The sequence below is a fragment of the Netta rufina genome (genome assembly GCF_964035555.1).
Source record: "Netta rufina genome assembly, chromosome: 18".
Taxonomy (NCBI): Eukaryota; Metazoa; Chordata; class Aves; order Anseriformes; family Anatidae; genus Netta; species Netta rufina.
The window spans coordinates 9435516-9442084 of NC_140142.1; the positions used below are offsets into that span (position 1 = coordinate 9435516).

The window sequence follows — 6569 nt, forward strand, 5'->3', positions numbered from 1 at the left end:
CTACTTGATGGGGAAGGTCACCTCACAGACAAGGACATAGGAAAAGCAAAGATGTTTAATGCCTTCTTTGCCTCCGTCTTCAATGTCGAGGATGGGCTTCAGGACCCTGGGTGCCCTGAGCTGGAGAACCGTGACAGTGGGAATGATAAATGCCCAACTGACCCTCAAAGTGTGTGTGATTTGCTGCTACACCTGGATCCATTCAAGTCCATGGGTGTCCTGGTTTCAGTTAAGACAGAGTTAATTTTCCTCCTAGTAGCTGGTAGAATGCTATGTTTTGGCTTAGGATGAGAAGAGTGCTGATAACACCCCGATGTTTTAATTGTTGCAGAGCAGTGCTTATACTAAGCCAAGGACATCTCAGCTTCTTGCTCTGTCCTGCCAATGGGCAGGCTGGGGGTGCAGCAAGAGCTGGGAGGGGACAGACCCAGGACAGCTGAGCCAAACTAGCCAAAGGGGTATGCCATACTATCTGACGTCATGCTGAACACTATATAGGGGTGGCTAGCTGGGGGAAGGGGTGGGACTGCTCGGGGTTAGGCTGGGCATCGGTCAGCAGGTGGTGAGCAGGTGCATTGTGCATCACTTGTTTGTACACATTATTAGTAGTAGTGCTATTATCATCATTGTTATTATTATTATTATTGTTATTATTATTTTTCTTGTCTTATTAAACTGTCTTTATCTCAACTCACAGGCTTCACTTTCCGTTTCTCTCCCCCATCCCAGAGAGGGAAGGGGGAGGGTGAGCAAATGGCTGTGTGGTGTTTAGCTGCTGGCAGGGTTAAACCACGACAATGGGTCCGGATGGGATTCATCCCAGAGTGCTCAAAGAGCTGGCTGACATTATCACAGGGCCTCTCTCAATTATTATAAGAGTCGTGGGAATGTGGAGAGGTCCCAGTTGGCAAACGTCATGCCAGTTTCAAGAAGGACAAGAAAGAAGACCCTGGTAACTACAGGCCTGTTAGTCTCATGTCAGTGCCTGGTAAAAGTATGGAGAAGATTGTTCTGGTAGCTATTGAAGTGTGCTTGGGGGACAATGCAGTCATTGGCCCCAGTCAACATGGGTTCATGAGAGGTAGGTCCTGTTTGACAAAAATGATTTCCTTTTATGATAAGATCACCCATCTAATTGATCAAGGGAAACCAGCTGATGTGATCTTTTTGGATTTCAGTAAAGCTTTTGTCACAGTTTCACATATGATCCTACTGGACAAAATGTCCAGCATATAGCTGGACAAAAATGTCATACCTTGGGTGAATAACTGGCTGATGGGTAGCACTCAAAGGGTTGTGGTAAATGGCTCTGCATCAGGTTGGCAGCCAGTCACCAGTGGGGTCCCTCAAGGCTTCGTTTTAGGGCCAGTTCAATTAAATGTTTGTATAAACAATTTGGATGTAGGACTAGAAGGTGTTTATAGCTAATTTGATTATGATACTAAACTGGGAGGAGTTGTTGACTCTGTTGAGGGTGAAAATGCCTTGCAGAGAGATCTGGACAGATTAGGGAGATGGGTGATCACCAGCTGCATGAAGTTTAAGAAGACCAAGTGCCGAGTCCTGCTGGTCACTAAAAAGAATAGATCAGCACCTGCCCCTCCACTCCCCCTCGTGAGGAAGCTGTAGACTATGATGGGGTCTCCCGTCAGCCTCTTCTTTCCCAGGCTGAACAGTCCAAGTGACCTCTTCCACTCCTCATACATCTTCCCCTCTAGGCCCTTCACCATCTTCGTTGCCCTCCTCTGGACACTCTTCTATAGTTTCATGTCCTTTTTGTACTGTGGTGCCCAGAACTGCGCACAGTACTCGAGGAGAGGCCACATCAGCGCAGAGTAGAGCAGGACAGTCACTTCCCTCAACCAACTAGCAAAGCCATGCTTGATGCACCCCAGGATACGGTTGGTTCTCCTGCCTGCCAGGGCACTCTACTGGCTCATATTCAGCTTGCTGTCAACCACAACCCCCAGATCTCTCTCTGTGGGGCTGCTCTGCAGCGTCTCGTCCCCCAGGCTGTAAGCATAGCCAGGGTTGCCCCATCCCAGCTACAGGACTCAGCACTTTCTCTTTTAAAACTTCTTGCAGTTGGTGATTGCCCAGCTCTCCAATCTATCTCTGCAAGGCTTTTCCACCTTCAATGGAGTCAACAACTCCTCCAAGTTTAGTATCATCAGCAAATTAGCTCAAAACACCTTCTAGTCCTACATCCACACTGTTTATAAAAACATTTGGGTAGACCCATGTGGAGCTAGGAGTTGGACTCAATGATCATTATGTGTCCCTTTTAACTTCGGATAGTCTATGATTCTATAGTAATATTCAGAGTTATGAATATAAATATACATAGCTATGGGCATATATACAGGAAAAAAAAAATCCCTGATCAATTTCTGGCAATTTCCAAATGCCTCTTGAACACTGACAGGCATGGGGCATCAGCCAGGTCTCTAGGGAGCCTGTTCCACATTTAAGCACCCTCACAGTACAAAATTTTTTCCTGATGTCCCATCTGAACATCCTCTTGTGCAGCTTTGTGCCATTCCCATACCTTCTGTGGTCAGTTACGAAGGAGAAAAAATCATCACCTCCCTCACCACTTCCCCCACTCAGGAAGATGTTGAGGACAGTGAGGTCACCCCTCAGCCTTCTTTTCTCCAGACTAGACAACCCAAGTGTCTTCAGCCTCTTCTCATACCCTTTAACCAGCATTCCCCCTTTTCTATTGGTTTCCTGACCAACAAATCCCTGATCAGATAATCTCACTAGAATAAATATTTTCTCTCTCTCCCGTGCTATCTTCAGTCAGTGTGATTGATCATGTCTGGTTCCCTCACTGCCTCCTTTATCAATTGTCAGTCAGGTTTGTGTCCTCAGATGTTTTGTGGTTTATCCCCAGCTGTTAGCGAAGCACAACGCAGCCACTGTCTTCCTGACTCTCCTTAACAGAACTGGGGGAGAAAAATAGGAGAAAGATAGGGATAGAATCTTTATCAGGGATTGTAGCTCTAGGAAAGGGGCAATCCCTTTAAACTACAAGACAGTCCATTTACATTAAATCTAAAGAAGAAAATCTTCACTGGGAGGTTGGTGAGGGACTGGAACAGGTTGCCGAGAGAAGTGTTGGATGCCCCCTCCCCGATAGTGTCCAGGGCCAGGATGGATGGGACCTTGAGCAACACTAGTAGGATTTGTTCCTGCCCATGGCAGGGGGGACTGGAACTTGATGGTCTTTGGGGTCCCTTTAACCCAAAGCATTGTATGTTTCTATGACTCTGTGGGCTGACAAGTGGTTTTGTAGCGTATGTAGACAGAGAGATTTGAGTTTCTGTGGAAAAGTCGTGTCATCTCTTCCCCCACACACACTCCACAGCATCCCACCAATATCTCCAAGTGCTTGGAAGAGGTGGTATTCACCCTGCCTTTCACGATGAGGGTGTCTGGTCACATAATGGGACAAGACTAGATGATTCTCCTGCCAACATCTTCTATGGAAGTAGGAGCAAAGACAGTACTGGAAATAAGTCCCGATCAAAACTTTAGAGAAGTGATTGTATCCCAAAAGACTGCTTGAGTGTGATTCAAAGTTGATTTCCGTGGAGACCCAGGGACTTGTCAAGAGCTCCCTGTGCTGATGAGCTGGGCCGGGCTCCTGGGCCCAAGGGGAGCTCCTGGCAAGCGGGCAGCACTGCAGAGAGACAGCTCTGCCCAGGAGCAGCTCCTCTGCACAGCACAGCAGCAGGGCTGAGGGCACTGCCTGCAGGGGACAAGGGCAGTGAGAGAAGGGAGGGAGATGTTAAAGGCAGAGTGGAGTGGGGATGCTGAGAGCTGACTGCAGGAGAAATCTTCACAGCCCTGAACAGAGTAAGTCTCTGGCTACAGGGCAATGCAGCTGTTGTTCCTGGTGCCATCTCCAGATTTGCTGGCAAATCCCACAGCTTTCAGGAGGACTCAGGACTCAGGACTCAGGAGGAGTTTTTTTGGATAAGAGGAAAATGACAAATTCCAGAGCAGGGATTACCTTCCAAAGCTGTCAGAGGGACAAAACACGAAGTTTCCATCTTGTGGGGCCAGCTGCAAGTTGTGCAGCTAGGCGTTTAGACGGGGTGTCCAGGGCTGTGGTGCAGAGCAGGGTCCCTGCTGTGCCCCAGGGGCTGTGTGCCGGGGCAGGGCCTCTGCTGCCTGCCAGGCTCAGCACTCAGCCTGCCTGGGGAGCTGCCCAGGGCACTGTGGGGAGAAGCTGTGGGAGGAAGGAGGCCACCCAGAAGAGTAGGGGGGAGTCTTTCTGCTTCCCAGAGCCTGCTGCCTGGGGCAGGTAGCTGTCTCAGAGACCACCACCAGTCCCTGGTGGTCTTTATCATGTACCTACAGGGCAGTACTGACCCTTCCAGAGAGCAAAGTTGACTAACCTGATCTCTTAGGCATTCTTAGGCAACCAAATCAAAAGCTCCAGGCAGAAGCATGTATTCTTCCCTGGAAAAGGCAGTGTGTCTTGTTGAGGATGTTTCAATGAGATATGGCTTAGGTTTTGCTCAGAAAACACTATCTAACTTGCCTCTTTAAATTCCTCCATAAATAGGCTGCTATGCCCAGAAGCAGCAAATGTCCAACAGCAGCTTCCCCACAGAGTTCCTCCTCCTGCCATTTGCAGACACACACGAGCTGCAGCTCCTGCACTTCGCGCTCTTCCTGGGCGTCTACCTGGCTGCCCTCCTGGGCAACAGCCTCATCCTCACAGCCGTAGCCTGCGACCACCGCCTCCACACCCCCATGTACTTCTTCCTCCTCAACCTCGCCCTCATCGACCTGGGATCCATCTCCACCACTGTCCCCAAATCCATGGCCAATTCCCTGTGGGACACCAGGGCCATTTCCTTCTTCGGTTGTGCTACCCAGGTCTTTATGTTCGTCACATTTGTCACAGCAGAGTTTTCTCTTCTCACCATCATGGCCTATGACCGCTACATTGCCATCTGCAAACCCCTGCACTATGGGACAATAATGGACAGCAGAGCTTGTGTCAACATGGCAGCAGCTGCCTGGGGCTGTGCTTTTCTCTATGCTGTGCTGCACACTGCCAATACCTTTTCCCTTCCCCTCTGCCAAGGCAATGCCCTGGACCAGTTCTTCTGTGAAATCCCCCAGATCCTCAAGCTCTCCTGCTCAGTTGCCTACCTCAGAGAAACTGGGATTCTTGTGATTAGTGTCTGTTTATTATTTGGTTGTTTTGTTTTCCTTGTGCTGTCCTATGTGCAGATCTTCAGAGCTGTGCTGAGGATCCCCTTCACAGCAGGGACGGCACAAAGCATTTTCCACGTGCTTCCCTCACCTAGCTGTGGTCTCTCTGTTCATAAGCACTGCCACATTTGCCTACCTGAAGGCCCCCTCCATGTCCTCCTCCTCCCTGAATCTTTTGGTGGCAGTTCTGTATTCGGTGGTGAGTCCAACAGTGAACCCCCTCATCTACAGCATGAGGAACCAGGAGCTGAAAGATGTGGTGTGGAAAGTGATGAATGAGTGTTTTTCAGAAGGAATAAACTGCCTGTCTTAGAATCACAGAAACATAGAACTGCCTGGTTTAGAAGAGACCTCAAAGATCATCTAGTTCCAACCCCCCCACCCTGGGCAAGTATGCCACCCACTAGATCAAGTTTGCCAGGGCCCCATCCACCCAGGCCTTGTAGACCTCCAAGGATGGGGCATCCAGAAGTTCTGTGGGCAACCTCTTACAGTGCCTCACCACCCTCTGAGTGAAGAAGTTTAAAACCATTCCCCCTTGTCCTGTCATTATTTGATTGAGCAAAGAGTTGTTCTCCATCTTTTCTTATGCCCCCTTTAATTACTGAGAAGATGCAATCATCACAGACAGCCCCTCGTAACCACCGTTCCCTGCACTGGGCTTTTGCTCCAGCTCAGACAGGTGGTTTGTAGGCAATGAATTCACCCTAAAGCCTTCTCTTCTGCAGGCTAAACCAACCCAACTCTCTCAGCCTTCCTTCATAGGAGGGGTGCTCCAGCTCCTTGATCATCTTTGTGGCCCTCCTCTGGACCTGTTTTAACAGATCAACATCCTTCTTGTGCTGGGGCGCCAAACCTGGATTCAGTACTCCAAGTGGGGCCTCACAATAGCAGAGTAGAGGGGAACAACCACCTCCCTCGACCTTCTACCCACTCATCCTTTGATGAATGCCGGGATGCAGTTGGCCTTCTGGGATGCAAGCTCGCACTGATGGCTCATGTTGAACAGTTCATGTCCACGAGAACAAGAATCTTCTCTGCAGGGCTGCTCTCAATGTGTTCTTCTTCCAGTCTGTCCTCGTGTCCGATTGCCCTGAGACAGGTGTAACGCCTTGCACTTGGACTTGCTGAACATCTTCAGTTTCTCATGGACCCACTTCAAAAGCTAGTTCAGATCCCTTTGGATGGCATCCCTTCCTTCTATTGCATCAACTGCACCACTGAGTTTAGTGTCACCTGCAAACTTGCAGAGGATGCACTCGAACCCACTGTCTAGTTCTTTTTCCGCGTATCATTCATAATGTAACTCATTAAAGGCCCAGATGCAGGTTTGT

At 49.2% G+C, this 6569-nt stretch overlaps 1 pseudogene across 1 annotated transcript; it reads left to right on the top strand.

Annotated features, from left to right (window-relative positions):
- The first annotated feature begins 51 nt into the window (after positions 1–51).
- LOC311216417 (olfactory receptor 14A16-like) lies at positions 52–5548 on the top strand (annotated as a pseudogene). Its single transcript has 2 exons — positions 52–169; positions 4577–5548. The product of its transcript is annotated as an olfactory receptor 14A16-like (transcript).
- The last annotated feature ends 1021 nt before the right edge of the window (positions 5549–6569 follow it).